Raw genomic sequence first — 18,274 nt, forward strand, 5'->3', positions numbered from 1 at the left:
CATCATAGACTAAAGTTTGACATGGTCTATTAAGGGTCCTGTATTCTTATCTGTAAAATACAGTAATAGCAACAAATGCAAATACTGGCAATATAATTACTACCAACTACTAACAGTTTTTGGTAGTATCCTGTGTAGTAGACCTAAATATAAATGTTTTATGAAATGTATTTGTTCAGCATTAAGAAATACTGTTGTGTGCCAGTCCATATTGCAGACTCTCGAGTCTGGGGATAGAACAGACCAAAGTACCACTTGTTTGGAGTTAGTGTGCTAATGAGTGATAGACAGTAAATAAATAAATACACAGATGAGGTAGTTCTTACAGTTGTGCTGCCAAGGAAACAAGTGCGTTAGGGGGCTGCAACCTGCTGGAGAGGAAGTGAAGCTTTTAATAGGGTGAGGGTCCTATTTTGAGTTTTGAGCAAAGGGAACAAGGATGGAACACACTCTAGTTTGTCTGGGTAGAGTAGAGGGCGTGAGGTTCATGGGAGCTTGCTGTAGAAGGAACCATGAGAAAGCTAATGTGGATGGAGCCAGGTGGGCAGACAAGAAGAGGAGGGGATTGAGATGAGGTCCCATGGTGAGGAAACTGGCTGATACAGAAGGCTATGGAAAAGTCCTGAGCAGGGGTGGAAGAAATGGTCATGCATTTTTCTGTCTCTCTAGCTGTTGGGAGTAGTGGTGGCTTCTGAGGATCCAACATAGACACAGGAAGGTCAGTGGAAGCAGAGGCTCAACTGTATCCCAGGAGATGCTCTAGTGACTGTATGGAGTTGGTGAGAGGTAGCTGGATGGTATATTTTGAAGATGGGCCACAGTGACTTGCCTATGATTTGGATTTATGTTGGCTAGTGAAAGAACATGAGCGACATCTAATTATGTGACCCAAGCCACCAGGTGAACGATGATACCATTTACTGGAAGAGAAAGCCTAGGTGAGAATTATCTTTATAATAAACTGATGCACTGTAGCTTCTGAAATTGCTTTATTCTTGTATCACAGATAAGGAAGCCAAGGACTAGAGAAGTTGAGATGTTGCCCTGGGAGAGGCTGGTAGTTAGGGTTAGAATCCAACTGAATCCCCACCTTTTCATCTCTTTTTTTTTTGCTCCGCTCTGTCTATATCTGAATGATGATGGCAGATGGATGTGAAGTTTCATGTGAACACTTTGGAAATGTGACTTTCTTTTTTTTTTCTTTTTCTTTCTTTTTTTTTTTTACAGTTCACCTTTGTTGTTTTCTGTGTTTTTACAGTATGTTTTGTTGAAGTATAATTTACATTTCATAGAATTCACCTACTATCAACATACAGTTCATTTTTTTTTTTCACAATTTGTAGGCCTGGAAGCCATCATCCCAGTTCAGTTTTAGATTTCATAGTCAGTTCCCATTCCCACCCTTAGCCTTAAACAACCACAGCTCACTTTATGTCTCCAAAGTCCACCTCCCAAAAAAAAATTTGGACAAATGGAGTCATACGGTATAGCCTATTGAGTTGGCTTTGTTCAGCTACATAAAGTTTTTGAAGTTCATCCATTGTTTCATAATTCATATACCATTTTGTTTGGTTGGTTTTTGTCTTTTTTTGAGACAGGGTTTATATAGCTCTGACTGTCCTGAAACTCACTCTGTAGACCAGGTTGGCCTTGAACTCAGAGATTTGCCTACCTACCTCCACCTCCAGAGTTCTGGGATTAAAGGTATGCACCACCACCACCTGGCTTTATAATTCATTTGCTTTTAAGGAGCATTCTTGGTCTTTCTTAGAAGGATGTACTCTGTGCTGATGGCAGAAACATCCTTGACATGTACCTTAGTACATGTACATTAATACATTGTCATTAATAAAAATAGTAGTTGGTTTTCCCAGTGCATGGCTCTGTTAATGTTTCTTTTATGATCTTCTAAGAGTCTGTGAGGATGGTTGTATGGTTAGTGCTTGACCAAGGGGGATTTTAGAGTGCAGAGAGACTTGCTCAGGTGGTAAAGCAAAGATTGAGTTTAGGCTTTGTCCTTCTAGAACTGCCTCTTCACCATGCCACTGAGCATATTCTGACCCCATATTTAAAGTTTGCACATCTTTACTTCAGGGAGGGCTGGGACTCCAGTGGGAAATAGGGTTGCAGATAAATCTGAAGTTGTAGCTTTAAGAAAAATGTTTGTTCTGAATTTTCAGTTTGGCGTTACCATATGGAGATTATGGCGTTTTTAAAGTAGTCCTTTTGTGGGGTAATTTTCTTCGGCATAGCATCAGAGTGGCACCAGATTAAAAGCACATAATTATGCCATTAGGCAGAGCTTGCATGCTTGAGCTATGTTTTAAATGTGGTGTTTACTAGAAATACATTTTTGTATGAAGTGTCCTGAGGCTATTTATGACTTAATTATTACTGGACAGACTTTAATTAGGCATCATACATTTTTAAAGATGATTACATAATTGTATTAGATATTAATGTATTTTCTCCTCTTTGTGCCAATTGCATATTTGAAGTTTTTTTCTATTTATATAACATTCTTATTAGAAGATTTCATATCCTGTATTGCAAAAGGAGTCTTTATGTATCACAAATCACAAGTATTTTAAGTTGTGGATGGTATTTTCAACCACCTATTCACACTGGTAGCTTGGTAAGGGCTGGTCACATGTTCTCTGGGGGCAAGCACGGATGAGCTGTGACTGTTGTACATCAGGGAACTGTTTGGAATAAGGACACACTTTACACCTAGATTTTACCCTTGGTTTCTGGCAAGACATTCTTTGCTAGTTCCACATCTTTCAAAACTCCTGAGATGACATTGTAGCATTGTTACACTAGCTTTTCAAAGGTAGTGTGCCTTCCATCTTTTTGGATTTTACCATATAATCTAGCTTACTAGTTCAAAGTCACAACTAAAACCCTGCATTTCTTTGAGAATGCCCCATTTTAAGAAGAAGAAAATTAACAATTTTAATTTAAAATGTTTTCTTTTGACTACCTTGTTTGAACTGCAGTGAGTCTGCCATTTTTTTTTTTTTCTTAGAAGAGATTAGTGGGTATGGTGCTAGACTCTGAAGTTGGTGAAAAAAAGACAAAAGTCAGATCCTTCCCTAATCCCAGAAGGAGAGATGCTAGAGTGGAGCCTCATTTAAGATGGAAAAAGTCTAAGTAGGTTTTTGGCATCACTTGTCTTCCGTTCTCTCAACATCCTGTGAAGGCGGGATGCTACTACAGTCCTGCAACTCACTTCAGGTCTGAGTCCTCTGCTCTGAGCACTGACTTTCTGCTTTAAAGAGGAATAAGTTTCAGACAAAACCCTGGGCTGCTACAGACTTATTTGTAAAAGTTTCTGGGTGGGGAGGATCTGCAAGTTTCCTCTTGGGGTAATCCCAGGACTGCCCCATGTTCTTTTGACCTTAGAGGCTTCTCCTTCTGAGCTGGGCAGAGCATACCATTCTTGTTTATTTCTGTTGCTAGGCCCTGCCCTTTGCCTGATGGGTGGCTGAGGGTGCTGTCAACTGAAAACTCAGGCAAGATGTGGGCAAGCTCTGTTGAATTTGTCTAGGTCTTAACATCGGCCTCATTTCTAAATAGTGTGACAGTAATTTTATTATACCTAGTTTCTTTGAAGCTAAGTCTTTAAAATGTACACAGGCTGCATGTGGTAGTTTTTCCTCTCAAGGCTTTTAAATCCAGCACAGCTATTCTTCTGTAGTACCTTCTTCCTTGTGCTGTTGGTATGTTGAGGAAACCAGGTCACTTGTCTAATAGAATGGCCCATTCTATTGGACTGCAGTTTGCTTTGAAAACTTGTTCCACTAGTTCCTGTGGGTTGGTAAACTGGAACTTAGCACCACTGCTCCCCTGGATCGGTGGTCAGTTCTTTGGGCAGGGATAATTTGTTGGTACTGACATTTGCTTCATCTTGCATCACCCCCAAGACGAAGTCTGGCTGTCACTCATGGCAATGTGAACATTGATCATTGGGTTTCTGTGTTGGCATCTTGATCCTTCATTGTGTGTTTCCCCGATGACCTTTCTCCTAATGCTATTAGTATCTATTGATGATGGTTGCTTGAATTAAGTATTTTATTAGAGATTGTTTGATGAGCAAGTTAGTGAGTGTGAGTTGAGACCTACTGTGACCAAAGTGTTTGGCAAAACTCCATGGTGAAGCACCTTAAGGACATTAGGGACTTAATAGAGAAAAACAGAGTGGCTGTGCTTTTCCAGTTACTACATGTAGTGTGTACTTCCTACCATTAAAGTTAATTGCTATTTGTACTGTCTTTTATACATGTTACTGTGTCAGGTTTATAGTAGTAATAAATTTTATGTGTTTATGCTGTTAGGAGCTTATAGCATAGGATTAAAGGTACACTTCCATGTGGTAGCACAGACCATCTTCCGTTATTTTCTTCAGTAACCATTTGTAAATTTCTGATGTGTTAAGAACATGTATGACCAGACTTTTCTTAGAAAAGGTAAGTCATTAGTGAATTAAAAATAATGGAGCTGGAGAGATGGCTCAGTGTCTAAGGGTGCTTACTGCCCTTCAGAGGGTTCAAGTTTAGTTCCCAGAATCTATGTTGGGTGGCTCACAACCATCTTAATTCCAGCTCCAGAGAATCTAATCACTTTTTTTGGCCTCCATGGACACCATTACACATGTGGTACACACAGACACAGGCACAGACAGATACACGGTATACATAAATTTCCTTTTTTAAAAGAGGAGCTTGGGAGATGCCTCAGTTGGTAAAGTTCTTGTTGTGCAAGCATGATGGTCTGAAGGTGATATCTAGAGCCCGTACAAAAGCCCCATGCACCAGTGTGTGTCTGTAATCCCAGTGCTGGACAGACAGAGAAAGGAGGATCATGGGAGCTCACTGGACAGCCAGTCTCACTTAGTTGATGAGCTCTAGGATCAGTGAGAAACTGTCTCTAAATATACATAAGGTAGATAGTGATTATGAAAGACATCTGATATCAACCTCTGGCCTTTAGATATACCTGTGCACATACACACACACACACACACACACACACACACACACACACACCCGGGGAGAATGACAAAACTGAGATAATTTTGTTTTAGTTCTGCCAAAACAGGAGAAATAGCAGTTTTCAACTTCAGTGGTCAGAGTGGGAAAGATGGATTTCTGTGTTTCCAGTAGGAAGTATAGAGAGTACTCCTTTTAAAGGACCATGCCATAAATGAATTAGCCTACTTTACCAGCAAGCTGCATCCTGGTATTACAGTCTGACCTGGGCATACCCTCAGCATTGAAGGGCAGGGAGCATGGAAATCTATTGGTTCCTCCTGAGTGGATGACCATTCTCTTGGTACTGTAGTGTGCTTTTGGAAACCACATTGTGTCAGGGCTCATCATTATGATGCTACTAAGAGTTGGGCATCTCTCCCACAGATGCAATGTCTTAATTAATGATCATGCTTTTGACTACACAATCATATCAAGTAAATCTTGGCTTTGAACTATTGGCATAATAAAAGATGAAATCTGGAGTGTTAGAAGAATTTGACATTGTAAAAGGGCGCTTACAAAAGCCACAGAAATCAGGAAGTCATCTGATTCAGTCTCCATTTTTGAGGAGGTAGGGTCAGTGTGAATAAATTAATACTTTGATGTTCAAGCAGCCTTCCTGAGACCACACAGCTAATAATGGTAGTTTGCTGCCTAAACTCACACTAGAAAAATGCTCCCTAATACTTGGGTGTTTATGTGCATGCTAAATTTTATCTTGTTATGTATCAGTTTTTAGACTTCTTACGAACTCATGATCTAGGACTATAATTGACCCTGTTTTACCAAAGCAGAGACACTCCATAATCACCAGCATCACACAGACCTTGATTATACTAACTACAGAAAGTGTGCTGGTACCTATCCCATGGTGGTCTTGCCTGACTGCTGGCCTTCCTCCCTCCAGCCTTCCTCCCTTCAGCCTTCCTCCCTCCAACCTTCCTCCTCCAGCCATCTTTCCTCCATCCCTATTACTATTTTTAATGCGGGCTTTTGTGTGTGTATGTGTGTGTGTTTCCCAGGGCTTTCTATGAACTCTGAAGATCAGTATTTTCTTTTTTTAAGATACCAGCTTTAAGTTTGGTTAGTGGAAGTTGATGTGCTAGCTAGCTAGATTAAGTATTATTTAAATAGTAATTTCTCTCAGCTTTTAAAAAGGCATTAAAAGTGCTTTGGGGTGCTAGATTTGAACTGATTGTATCTTTTGATAAGTGTGTTCAACCAACTCACATTAAAAAATCCTCTGATCATTTTTATTTTCTAAAACCCCATTTACCCTTTAAATACGTGAAAGTATCACCAGGGAATTGACTTGGGAGCCCCCTGGGAACTGCTTGTCTCCTTCCTCTCTTCCCTATTCCAGGCAGTTCTGGAGCTGAGGCTTCCTGAAGGTACCTCTGGGGAGGTGTGTGGGTGGTAGATGGGGGAGGAGTTCAGGCCCTAAATCACCCCTCTGGTGAGAAAGGGAGGGAGATGTCTGGTGTTGATTTCCTGAGGTTAGTCTTGCTTCCTTCAGGCTGCAGGCACCCCTTCCCTCTGCAGCGAGCCCCAGAGCTGTTCCGTAGACAGTCTACCTATGGTACACAAGCACTCGAGGATAAGGAGGATGGAGAAGATGGATGTGGTTTGTTCTCTGGTCCATGATCAGCTTCATACAGCTTGTGATAAAATAAAAACCTCATTTGGCTGTGCGCCTCCCTTTAGATGTGCTCAGAGAACACTTGTTTGCTCTTAAATTACAATTCTTTGTGCACTTCCTGTTTCACACTTAATGGCTGAAATCTGTGACTCTGACAAGACTGTTGTTTTTTTCCCCTCTAGTTCATTTCTGTTAGAAACTAAGCAGTTTGTGTGTACTGTCTGGAACATGTTGCATGCATGTGCTTTGTGGAGAACAGAGTGCATAGCTGACTAATTTCAAAAATGGCCTATTTATAACCCTTTCAGAGTAATTGTCAGACACTTGGTCTGTGTGCTCTTGCTGGCATCATGTGGATCAACATAGCTTTTTAAATGGAGATAAATTGTTTTTTTATGTGTGGATGATTCATTTGATCATCCTCCATAAATTCATACCCAACTGTGTCTCTGAAGTGTCTCTGCAGTAATAGTCCAGGGAGGAGTTAGCTTTGGGTTGAATGTGGGATGGTGCTATAGAGAACTCACAGTGTGTGTGTGTGTGTGTGTGTGTGTGTGTGTGTGTGTGTGTAAGGAGGGAGAGGGAGGGATGAAAGGAGGGAGAGGAGCAGAGAGAGTGACAGACAGAGCAACAGGGAAGGGGAGAGAAAGAAAGAGGCGGAGAGGGGAAGGGAGAAGAAGACTGCAGGGTGAATATATGGGTATGGAGGCCAGAGGCGGGTACCAGAAATCCTACTCTGCCACTCTCTCCACTGTATTCCCTTGAAGTAGAGCCTCTTACCAAACCTGGAGCTAGCCTGGTAGCCAGTAAGCCCCAGCCACACACTTGCTTCTCCTTCCATGTGCTTGGGATACAGGTACATGTATGGCCACATCCAGCTTTTAAATGTGTGGGAGTTTGAACTCAGGTTCTCATTCTTAAGCAGTAAGTAGTCTTACTTGCTGAGACCTCTCCCCAGCCCTCTTATTTATAAAGTGTGCTGAAGTTGTTGGGTCACACAGGACCTAAAGCTCATTAGTATTTATCTGCAATTAGGACTCTTCCCTTGACCTCTGTGTTGTTGGATGTCACAGTCTTGCCTTGTTATACCTAGCTAGCCCATGTGTTTGCTACCACAAAGAATACAAACAGGAATAGGAAACAAAAGTCACTGGTTACTGAGATGGTGATGTTTTTATTGTAGAGAAAGAATAGTAGGCTTTGAAATTCTACGTGTAAGAGATAAGTCCTGTTTATACTAATAGGAAGACTAAAACACTAAGTGTTAAAAATAGCGTTCTCATATTATAGACAAAAGCTTTGGCATTTGTTCCCAGGGATGAGAACTTTCTTTGCTGTCTCTCCATTTTGACTTCTAGGGTCGAATAACTTCCTGTGGTTGAACATATTTATCAGTGCATTCTAAATAAATGTAAGATAAACACATGGAAATAAAACATTAGTTCTTCTCATGGTGGCTGAATGAAACATCTAAAATGCCACCATGGCCTTAGTTGTTCATTGGTTCTATTGGCACACAGAGAAAGTAAGAACTCGACGTTGGTTAGAATGGTGTGACATGTGAGATGTTCTTTCCTCATGAGCTTGAATGTTCTCATCTTTACCTTCTTACCATAAAGGGAGGCAGCAGGTAAAGTGTGGGCACCGTGTCTGTGTGCAGGTACCAACGGTTCTCCCTGTGTGTCTCTTCAGGAGGATATCTCTATGTCACCTCATATGTGACTGTCAGCATGGCTATCCAGTGGCACGAGATTTTCAGTCTGATTAGGACTCAGAGAATTTGTCCCAGGTTTGGTCTATTGGTCCCATCCTCATGACCCTTTCATCTGCTCTTGAAGCACTAGGCTAGCTTAAGCAGCAGTAAAATATAGAGATGAGATAAAAATTAGCAGAGAGCTCTGGGAGCTTTGGGATCGATTTGTTAGGGTTACTATTGCTGTAATGAAATACCACAATCCAAAAACAAGTTGAAGAGGAAAGAGTTTATTTGGCTTACATTTACATATCACTGTTCATCAGCAAAGGAAGTCAGGGCAGAAGCTCAAACAGGGCAGGAATCTGGAGGCAGGAGCTGATGCAGAGGCCACTGAGTGGTGCTACTTACTGGGTTGCTCCCTATAGCCTGCTTAGCCCGCCCCACTCCCCCACAGAATATAGGACTACCCACAATGGTCTGGGCCTTCCCCCATCAACCACTAATGAAGAAAATGCCCCACAGGCCTTCCCATAACCTCCATCCTGTGGAGGCATCTTCTTAATTGAGGTTCCCTCCTCTTAGATGACTTTGGCGTGTGTCAAGTTGATAGGAAACTATCTAGCACAGAATCTAATAGGCAAATGGAGGAGACACCTTTGGGCCCAAAAGTGTGATGGCTGTTAGTTTGTGCTGCTAGATACTGAGTGGCTTAAGTGACCAACACTCACTTCTTAGTTTGGAGACTGAGAAGGCCAAGTGGAAGGCACTGGCAGGTTCAGTTTTAGAAAGGGCCTGCCATCAGGTTTATAGATAACCTTCTTGCTGTATCTTGACATGGTCGAGAGAAAAAGTATAATGGCTTTCCTCCATCCCGTCTCTAAGGGTGCATTTCATCAGAAGGGCTCTACTTTGAGTATATATTGTCTTCCCAGTGTTCCACTTCTAAATACTGTTGCATTTTGGGTTAGGGTTCAAAAGGGTAAACTTTAGGAGAGGCACAGCATCTGACCTTTGGTCTACTCAAGGTGATCAGTGGTTTAGACTATGGGAAGATGGCAAGGTTGATTCTTAGAGGCAAGGAAATATTCTGCAGAGAAGGTAGGTCTTCAGGGGTCCAGGATGGATGTGGAGGTGAAGGATTGGGAGTGGTAGCAGTAACAGTGTTGGTGTAGATCAGGAATCTAGCACATGAGAAAGCCAACAGATCAGGTTACTCAAACCCAGGGTAAGCAGTGATGTTGAGCAGGGGATCTTTCCCAGTGTGTTTGTTGTTTCATGGAGTCCTGGTAGCTGAGAATTGTTTGCTGGTTGAGAGTAGAACTACACTCAAACAAGCAGGATCCAGGGTCACTTGCTAGCAGCAGAAGAGCAGGAAAGGGAACCTTCTGCACAGGATCAGTATTCTTCTGGCTTGACTGGTTAGTTCAGGGGTACTTACTAACAGAGCCTTTATCCAGAAAGTTCTGTTGCTATGGCAGATAATACAGTCACCTGGCTTATATACACATGGTTGCAGAGAGATGTTCATTGCATGCATGCATGAAAATCCTGATTGAAGATATGTCCCACAGGGGCTTCCATGTTGAGCCAGCAGTTGGCCTGTGTCATTGGAGAGAGCTGGCTGTTCTGTTTGTGTATTTACTGTTTGAATTCTAAAAGACACTGTGCATTGTAGTTCTCTCAGCTCCCTTCTCTGGGTTAGTTTTAGATGACTGTTTGCTCAGCTAATATTGGAAACTTAAGTACATCACACGCCACAGGATTTGTCATTGTACCTCTTCTGGAGTCTCTAAGGTGACAGTGGTTTCTTTTCCTGGGAGCTCCTAGGAGCACAGCAGGCCCCTTGAAGTGGTGCTGGCTAGGACTGTTGAGAAAACAGGCAGGAAAGGAAGGAGGGGAGGCTGAGCCTGCTTTACTTTACAGTCTGATGAGAATTAGTTTTGGAAGCCTTATTTTTATTGGCTGCAGAAAAGTGGCAATGAGGGAGTAAGGTCAATGAGAGGGGTCTGAGGTCCTTAGAGTTGCAGGGAGAGCCCCATGCTTGTGTTCCTTGTCTCCTGTGGGAATCAAGAGCGAGGTTTTTGTTTGTTTTTCAAGACAGGGTTTCTCTGTGTAGTTCTAGCTGTCCCGGAACTAGCTCTTGTAGACTAGGCTGGTCTTGAACTCACAGAGATCCTCCTGCCTCTGCCTCTCCAGTGCTGGGATTAAAGGCGTAGGCCACTCCACCCCATTTAAGAGCAAGGTATTTATTTGAACCATTTTATTTGGAGGCCATCGTATGTGGACCGTTGTTGTGCTTGAGATGCCTTTGTTCGTGGTGAAATGGGATGAAAGACCATTGGCCTGAAAACCTTGGCATGAGAAAGCAGTCCCATGGCAGACATGCTTGATTTCCTACCTTTGGGTTGTGTACTGAGGTTTTCCAGGTCGGGAAACAGGACAGGGACTCTGTTGTTGCAACCTGTGAGTCCCCTGTAGGGCTATCCTGCTTCCTGCAGTGGGTAGCTGACACTAAGCTCTGTCTGTATACTCAGTTGTGGGGTTCACCATTTACTCCATGGGACTGAGTGAGTGTCAGAAAGTCATGCTTTGTTTGCTCCCCTCAGCTAGTCTTTGTATTTGTCAGATGCTATGGTCACCAGGAGAAGCTGGAAATTCCTTTATAAGCCAGCCTTTACTCTCATGTTTCTATCTTTGTGTGTGTGTGTGTGTTCCACATGTCCTGAACTTGGAACCCTTTTCACTAAGAACAGTGACAGCAATGGGCATCTTAGGGAGAAAGCAGCATCCTGTACTGAGTGCCATCTCTAGCCCTGGCTCCTAAGAAGTGACTTTGTGATGGCAGGAGTGTCCTGGCAAGGCTGAATGCAGAAGACCCCTCTAGCAAACAGATGGACTTCTTTTCTTTCTCTCTGTAGCTTGCTTCTAGCATGAAGCCTTCCTTTTCCTCTGTGGCTGCTGATATCTACATGTGAGTCTTCGGTCTCCACCCACCCTATCTTTATGATTTGGGTGGAGTGATGTGTCCGGCCACAAGTTCCTTGAGCATTTTCTAAAAAAAAAACAAAAAACCCAAAACAAAAGACAGCTAGAGAGCCATGCAACAAGCTTGTGATAACATAGAGATCAAAACACACTAGAATTTAGAAGGGCAGCTGGGGAGTGGGTGGTGAATGCTCAGGAATGTGCACCCATTTCCTGTTTGCAGATGTCTGTGGTCTGTCCTGTGGTTCTGCATTTCATGTCACTTGTCACTTATTAGTGACATGACAGGTAGATGCCTCACAGTATATTCAGCTCTGGGCTGCATATATCTGCCGCTGGATCTTCAGTGAGACCCTTACTCTCTCATTGGCCAAGGGAAAGGATCTATCTTCATTTTTTCTTGGGGAACTTTTGCCTTGTGAACCAATTTTCTCTTTCTAGTTCTTTAAATTGAAATACAGTGAGAGGATGGGTCCTGAAATTCGACTGCTTGGGTTCACCTCTGGGTCTGCAGTTCACTAGGACAGTGAGGTACCTGCCTGAGTTTGTGTCTCCAGTAAGCTGGAGAATAGCAGTAGTGCCTCTTTGGTGAGTTTTACAGGAATGCAGTTGCTAACCTGCAGTGTGCCTGTGTAGAGTAAGCACTCAGTAGAACATCTGACAGCATTGGGTGTGCTTATTAGTGAGGGCATGTCCTCAAAGCTCTTCTGGGGGTGTGGTCTGCTTTCTCTTCCTGTCAGGGAGAGTCTTTTGGGAACTTACCATGCATTTATGGGGACAGCAAGTCAAGGGTATTTTGAAGCTGAGTGCTATGTCCCATCCTCCTACCCCTCCAAACTCAGATCTCTTTAATGTACACAGTATAATGACAGTGTTCTTGATTGTGAGGACAGGTTTACTCTATCGTCCTACAGCCAGAAGAGTCACAAGGGGTCTGTTAGCAGTAAGCTAGAATTGAAATGGCTGACCCTGACAGACAATTATAAACAGTGTGGAACCTTACACAGTATGTCATTTACCAAATGGTTATTGATTTCGAAACACTTGCTGGGGTGGTCACCTGCAGTGATGGCAGAGGTAGATGTCCCCAGGAACATGTAGATCTGTGTATAAGGCTGAATCTCAAGGAATAGGTTTAGGGTTAATGTTAGGGTTAAGGTCTGGTGTCTCCCCAGCCCCCTCCCTGACCTTGTTTCCATTAACATCCCTTTTTATACTTGCCTAGGCCTTTCCGGTTTCCTAGATCCCTCTCTGGAAGGCCCCGAAGAGGCCTCAGTCCCTCTCTACCTGCTTTATTTTCTGTCCTCAAACCTTGTCAGGTGTATCATAGATAATGTGTGTTCTTATTACTGCAGGCCTTCCCCATCTTCTAGCCTCACCCTGTCCAGGCACAGGTATGTAGTGTGTTCCCTAGTTTACTGGAGCCCCAGGTGTCCTTCATCCTGGGAGACATCCTCACACGTCAGCAGGCAGCAGGACATGGGTTCTGTAGATCTTCATCTCTGAGGTTAGCTGCATACTCTTGTCTCAGTAAGTGTGCAGGCAGAGATGATTTGGGACCGTTCTGCAGAGTACATTATTTTGAGATCCATCTTGGTGTGAAGTTAGGATTCTGGAAGCTGTGAATTGAGGACCATGTATAATCTGAGACTTTGGCCTTTGATGGCTTTTTTAAAATAGGAAATAGCAGTGTGCTCTTTGCACTTGAATGTGTGTGGATGAAATGAGGATATTGTCTGTACTGTTGCTCTTCATTCCTTATCTAAGCTACGTGGGAAGTGTCTTCTACACTAGCATGCTATGATGTTTGTTCCATTCCCTTGAGAAAATTGGATGCGTTTTTTTTTCTTGAGAATGAAAAATACACAGCTTTTTGGTCCTGGACACCAGGAAGCAGTTAATGTAGTTAACACTGAGACCTTGCAATTACGTTAGTCCTGATGAGTAGCACGTTGGTTGTTCCATGCATTGTATGCTTTGGCTTTCTGATTCTTCTTTATTTATGTACTTGCATATCTGACTTAATTTATAAGCATAACTCAACATTCTTGGAAAAGAATGTAGAGAATGACATGACAAAATGTTTAAAATAATTTTATGTTCTAATATGGGGCACTGAGTAGTTTCTTGTGTGTGTGTGTGTGTGTGTGTGTGTGTGTGTGTGTGTGTGTGTGTAACTGGTGTATATGATATGTGTATGTCTGTGTGAATTTGTGTGTGCACGCACATGTCTCTATGTGGGCAAATGTACAACACAGTGCCCATGTGGAGGTCAGGGGACAACCTTGGGTGTCAGTCCTCACTTCTCACCTTGCTTGAGACAGGCTCTCCTTTTCTCTGCTGGGTTCTTCAGTCTAGCTGGCTCCAGGTTTCAAAGGATTCTTTTGGGTCCACCTCCCATCTTGCTGGTGGATCACTGGGATCAGAGACACACACAGGCAGAACAGGACCAAATTACAGGTGGGTATAACCATGAGGGACCATTCCTAATGACCTCCTAACCTCCATTTTTCATGGATGCTGGGGATGCAAGCTCAGCTGAGCCATCTCTGAAGCCCTGCAGCCAAACTTCTTTCTTGCTTGTGTGCTTGTGCAGTGTGGCCACCACACCCAGGGCCTTGCCTATGCTGAGCACGTGCTCTACAACTGAGTTACATCCCTACTCCTTAATGTTTTGAGACAGGTCTTGATACATTGTCCATACTAGCTTCAAACATGTGATCCTCCTGTCTCAGTACCCCAAGTTCTAGGATGTAAAACATAAGCCTACCCCAAACTTAATTTGAAAATCTGTTGCTGTTGTGTTTTTCACTACAGAGAGTGGGACTGAAATACAGGAATGCCTTTGTTTGTTTGGCTGTACAGACTTTGGGTAGCAGTTTTAGGGTTGTCACCAGCGAGTGTGGAGGTCGATGTTGGTAAACAATCAGTGCATTCAGCTCTTACAGATTTTACCTGGTTTATTCCAATTGTGAGATTTATAATTACTTGCCCATTCAAACGTAAATATTTTGTATTCCAGGGCAGTCAGAAACCTGGTTTCTGAATAGTAACATGTGATTCTCAGTTTTTGTTGTTTCCAAAGGACTTAGTTTTCTTCTCAGTCACATAGGACCTTCTGCTATTCCTGGAAGCCCATCAGTTGCTATGGCCATTTACAAGTGTCATTTAGATGCTCAAACCACTTAGGAGATACACTTTAATGAATTAGTTTTAAAAGTAGGTGTGTCAACTGGTAACTATTTTAGCTGAAAATTGTGGAAACAGTTTACAAAAATCAGTTTGTTTGCTTCTTCCTAACTGTAGACATTTTCTAGATGCTTGGGTTGGGGGTACCATGGAAATTAATAGGAAAATAACTTAATTTTTTTTCCATTATAATTCTGATACTGTCTTGGAATGAGTTACCTTTCTTGTTGCTGAGGTAGAGTACCTGATAGAAACCATTTAAGAGATGTTAAGGCTTGTTCTGGCCCACAGTTTCAGAGGGATAGCAGTTTGTTATGATGGGGAAGGCATGGTGGAATGAGTTGGCTTTGCCCCGGGAGGCGAGAGTGTGAGTTGCATTTGCTCTGGGGGTCAACACCAGAAGGTCCATATTTAGTGACCTACTTCCCACAGTTGAGCCTCACACTGTAAAGGTTCCACAACTTCTCTAGGCAGTGCCACCATCTGGGGACCAAATGTGCAAGCATACAAATGTGGGGGGACATTTCAGACTCAAACCGTAACAGCCTTAAAAGAAAACATGTGATCAGAGTTCTTATTTTTTGCCTGAGTTTAAATGAAAATATTCTGTCCTTTTGGGGAGTCTGGGCGAGAGATCATTGCTTGATGTGATGGACTGCAGATGCGTTCAGTGAGCACGCTCTGGGTAGAGTTTGGATCTTGTTACCTTCAGCCCTCAGCAGGGATTTATCAGGTGAGATGAGCAGGTTTCCCTTCTGCCCAGACCCCTTCATTGTAATCTCTTCTACAATAGTGGTAATTGTGTGTGTGTGTGTGTGTGTGTGTGTGTGTGTGTGTGTGTGAGAGAGAGAGAGAGAGAGAGAAGAGAGAGAGAGAGAGAGAGAGCGAGAGAGAGAGAGAGAAAGAGAGAGAGAGAGAGGAGAGAGCGAGCACAGGTGCCCGACATATGGGTGTTGGGAACTGAACTCTGGGCTTCTGGAAGAGCAGCAAGCACTCTTAACTGATGAGCCATCTCTCTAACCCCAATAGTTACAATTTCGTTCTATAACAAATTTCTAAGGGATTTTTTTTCTTGTGTATGAAAAATACAGTTCCTAGTTTTCTTGCCTTCTAAATGGCTTACTGACTGGGAACTAAGTTCTGAGGGCTGCTGTGATTTACTTTATAAACAGGACTTGAAAGTGAACAGTTTGGCAAGCTCCCATCTCTTCAGCAACTGAGATGGATTTCCCCCCAGTAAAGACTTGTCATATTTATAAACCATTATCATTTTAGAATCATCAAAGGAAACATTGTATCCATGTTAGGGAAGCAGCTTGTTTATTCTACACTTTTCTTCACTGTATTTTTAACATCGAGGAAATGGCTGAAAAAGCTTTGGCAAAGTGAAGACAGATGAGTAAGTCAGACTGAGTTGGTGGAATGCATGGACTCTTAAATGAAGCTGACCGCATCCTCTGATGATACCTGATGAGACGTTTGCCCTCAGGAGTTTGAGGTCAGGGTCTAGAAGGAAGCTGGGTGATACTTCAAATTAACAAAAGCTTTAAACCTTAGAAATGGAGACTATTAGTTTGCTTTTTAGATTGTTCCTCATTAGTATGGACATTTTATTAAATGTTAGCATAGGTGTCGGCTTTAGGACTCCCCAGATGGGAAAAATTTTGAATAGGAGCCATTCGTAAATGAGGCTACTTTAAAAAACAACAACAAACTGGTTTTAATTAAATGTACCTCCTGACCTGAAGTGGTCAAAGAAATAATAACTGTCCAGAGATGTTTAGGTGGAAAAGTGGCTCATTTACTTGTGGGGCCTTATCTGAAGGGAAAGCTGTGGATTACTAGTAGGGATTTCTGCATTTCGTTCCTTACCCAGCATGGCCAGCGTGGCTGTGTGCTGTGATAAGCACGGATTTTAGTCTGAGCTTAAAGGGCTCTGCACCTGGGATGGAGCTGAAACCCTGGTGGAAGCTACCACACTGTGAGGTGAAGGGCAAACACGGATATCAAGCAGCATACCTTTGGAGAGAAATTATATTTTACAAAGTTAATTTAAACATTTTATCTTTTTATTCGTGTGTATGTGTGTGTCTGTGTGAGTGTATGTCACATGTGTGCCTGTGGAAGCCAGAAGAGGATACCATATCCTCCAGAGTTACAAATGGTTGTAAGCTTCCCTCCACCCCCAGTATGGGAGCTAGGAACAGAACCTGGGCCCTCTGCAACAGCAGCAAGTGCTCCTGACCACTGAGCTGACTGACTCGCCAGGCCTCATTGTTCAGTTGTGGAGGTCAGAGGACAACTTTCCCGCTTATCTTCACTGGGTTCTGGGGATTAAGTTCATGTCTTCAGGCTTGCTCTGCCAGTGCTCCTACCCACCCAGGTGTCTCATGTGTCACAGCCTCTGTGTCACACCTCACGTGTGTGGTTTGGTAGCATCAAGTACATTGAGTGCTGTGCACCCACCACCACTGTCCATCACCAGAGCTTTTGCATCCTGAAACCAAAACTCTACATTCATTAAGCAATTGCCCCCTTACCTCTTCTCCTCCACCCCGGCTACTACTGCTCTACTCTATAAATATGACTACATGAAGGGCCTCGCATGAGTGAAGTGGTACAATGTGTGTCTTTGTGTGACTAACCTATTCCACTAAGCCTGTTACTCTCATCCAGGCCATAGCATGGGTCAGACATTTTCTTTTTCTGGTTGAATAATATTCTATTGTATATAGATAGCACATTTTATTTGTCCACTTACCCCTTTAAAATGTAAAACGCAGTAGAAAATGTGTGATGTGTGAATAATCACTATTGTATGATGAAGCATAGATGTGTGTGTGTATGTGTGTGGGGGTCTGTGTCAGGGTCTTTACTTTTTGGAGAGGAGTTGAGAAAAGATCTTGCTATGTAGCCCCAGGTGAACTGTTGCACCCAGGCTGGGTGCCCTGCTCTTGTCTTCCAGGCACTGGGATTACAGGTTGTGTCACCACACATGGCTGGAGTGGTGTTGTAAAATGCTTTCTTACCATCAGGAATTGACTGTGAAAGTGTGCACCTGTGTGACCCCTCCTCATGGCTGTTCGCTTGATGTCTAGGCTGCCACACTGCACATTTTCTTTGCTCTCTCCACTGAGCAGTTTCCCAGTAAGGTGAGGCCTAGTACAGGATGGTATAAACGTGTGATACAGAAATTGCTGAAGCTCTGGCTTCTGCTTTGATCCATGCAAGAAGCTGTGCCCTTTTACTACTATCTCTTAATTCCTGTGGATAGTTTACTCCTAGGGGCAACTTATGACAAAGGTCAACAAAGACTGTTTTCATGAAAGGCCACCATGAAGCTGTATTGTGGGTATAGAATGTTGTATTTCCTCTACTGCTGTGTACAGATGTGGCACCGAGTGGTATAGGCTGTTCTAATTTCTGGGATAAAATGCATCTAGATTCAAATTTCCTGCTACTGGCCTGTTGTGACCCACTATGCACAAATTAGAATACATGAAGAATTTAACTTCATGAAGAATTTAAAGGACCATAGGTAAACTTGCTTTTAGGGTGGAAATACACTGGGAAAGTGTATAATGTAATATTATTAAAGTATCACATAATCTTACTTCTTTTGTTTCCTGTAAACTCACGGATACAGTTAACCACTGCTTATCCTGGAAGTTTAATAACTGATTTATTAGTGGTCTTTATATTAAGTTTTTTCTCCTGTCTCTTGTGTAGGTC

The 18,274-nt window shown here is 42.8% G+C and overlaps 1 protein-coding gene across 2 annotated transcripts in view; it reads left to right on the top strand.

The window, feature by feature from the left end:
- The window catches only part of Fam107b (family with sequence similarity 107 member B), a 71,045-nt gene that overhangs the window by 6,182 nt on the left and 46,589 nt on the right, over positions 1-18,274 (top strand). The window lies entirely within an intron of this gene.

Source organism: Cricetulus griseus, chromosome 3 (genome assembly GCF_003668045.3).
Source record: "Cricetulus griseus strain 17A/GY chromosome 3, alternate assembly CriGri-PICRH-1.0, whole genome shotgun sequence".
Taxonomy (NCBI): domain Eukaryota; kingdom Metazoa; phylum Chordata; class Mammalia; order Rodentia; family Cricetidae; genus Cricetulus; species Cricetulus griseus.